Genomic DNA, 2042 nt, shown 5'->3' on the forward strand with positions numbered 1-2042 from the left:
AAGCCCCGCCCTTTGGCAGCGGAATAGTTGTGCAAAGATGAGAGGCTCTCGCACGGCTGCCCGCGTTGCATCACGGGGTTTGTAGTTTGTAGGTCACTTAAGGATGAGTTCCGTCAAACCGAATCTCGCCAAAACGGGATGAGAACTGTTCTCTCTCAGTTCCCGTTACTTAATTAAACTAACACTCACTCTGTAATAATATTCGAACTATTTATTAATGCATGCGTTGTTTAGTGTAGCTTTCCTTCGGGGGTAGGGAGTCGTTCTTAATTTGAAATGAAAAGTAGATTTGGGGAAAACACAGTAGAACCGCATTTGGATTTTTAAATTGTTTTTAAGTTTTTTTAAATTGTGTTTTTTAAATTGTTTTTTGTGTTTTAAAATTTGTATATTTGTTTTTAATTGCTGTAAACCGCCCAGAGAGTTTCGGCTATGGGGCGGTATATAAATGTATTATATAAATAAATAAATAAATCTGGAAAACAGGAATGATATGTCACCTAGGTCCAGGGTAGACATAACAATAGATGTAAAGTGTCCTACTAGGAACACTTTGTACAGGTTCTCATTGAACTCAGTGGAATTTACTGACCAGTAAATACGCACAGGACTGGGCTGCATATAGACAATATTCCAAACTGCACAAAACAAGCCATTTAAAGCTAGTAAAGTGCAATTGTGTGTGTGTGTGTTTATATCTTGGCTAAAAAGAATTTCACAAAACTTTTTTTCCACTGCGAAACAGAAGTATACTTGCAAACAAAATGAACAATTCATGTATTTCCTGAAATGCAGGGCAACTCACTTATTCCCACCTTCAAAGAATGCAGATACAGAGGATCAAGTGGGAATTCATACCGCACAGACCTCCCAGGTTCAAATAACCATGAACATGCTGAGACTAAGGCTGCTAAATTCAATATGGAACAGAACTTCTTTGCTTTTATTTATATATTTACAGCATTTTTATCTCCAGTCTTCGGTCAAAAAATGATCTCAGATAGGGAGGGCCTCCAGACTGTCATTATTGTGAGGTAGAAATTCAGGTGTGTACCAGAACTTTAAGTTTGTGCAATTAAAGTGGATTAAAGCGCTCTGTCACCCTAGCACTACAAATCCACTTTATAAAAAAAATGTTTGGAAAGTGACAGGGAAATGTATTGAAAAGTGTGGGATGAACAAATGATTAACACCATTTATTTATTTATTTAATTTAATTTAATTTAATTTATATACCGCCCTAAGCCAAAAAGGCTCTCTGGGCGGTGTACATAAGAGATAAAACAAGCACAATGTATAAATACAATAAGTATAACAAAATCAAAGATCAAAACAAACAATAACAAAGAACCAACAATGTCAAAATACAACAATAATGAAAATACTGATAAAATACACTATAAAATACAATTTAAAATACACTTTAAAATGCCTGGGAGTATAAAAAGGTTTTCACCTGGCGCCGAAAGGATAGCAGCGTCGGCGCCAGGCGTACCTCATCGGGGAGACTATTCTCATCGGGGAGACAGTTCGGGGGCCACTACCGAAAAGGCCCTAGCTCTAGTCACAACCCTCTGGGCTTCTTGATGGGATGGCACCCGGAGGAGGGCCTTAGATGTTGAGCGCAGTGTACGGGTAGGTTCATATTGGGAGAGGCGTTCCACCAGGTATTGCGGTCCCATGCCGTGTAGGGCTTTATAGGTCAAAACCAGCACTTTGAATTTAGCCCGGAAACAAATAGGAAGCCAGTGCAGACGAGCCAGAACAGGTGTTATATGAGCAGACCTTCTTGTCCGCGTCAGTAATCTGGCCGCTGCATTCTGGACTAGCTGTAGTTTCCGAACTATCTTCAAGGGCAGCCCAACGTAGAGCGCATTGCAGTAGTCCAGCCTAGAAGTTACCAGAGCGTGAACAACTGAGACGAGGTCGTCACTGTCCAGATAGGGACGTAGCTGGGCTACCAGTCGAAGATGGTAGAAAGCATTCCGTGCCACCGAGGCCACCTGGGTCTCGAGAGACAAGGAAGGATCGAAAAGAACTCC

Source organism: Rhineura floridana, chromosome 8 (assembly GCF_030035675.1).
Source record: "Rhineura floridana isolate rRhiFlo1 chromosome 8, rRhiFlo1.hap2, whole genome shotgun sequence".
NCBI classification, from domain to species: Eukaryota; Metazoa; Chordata; class Lepidosauria; order Squamata; family Rhineuridae; genus Rhineura; species Rhineura floridana.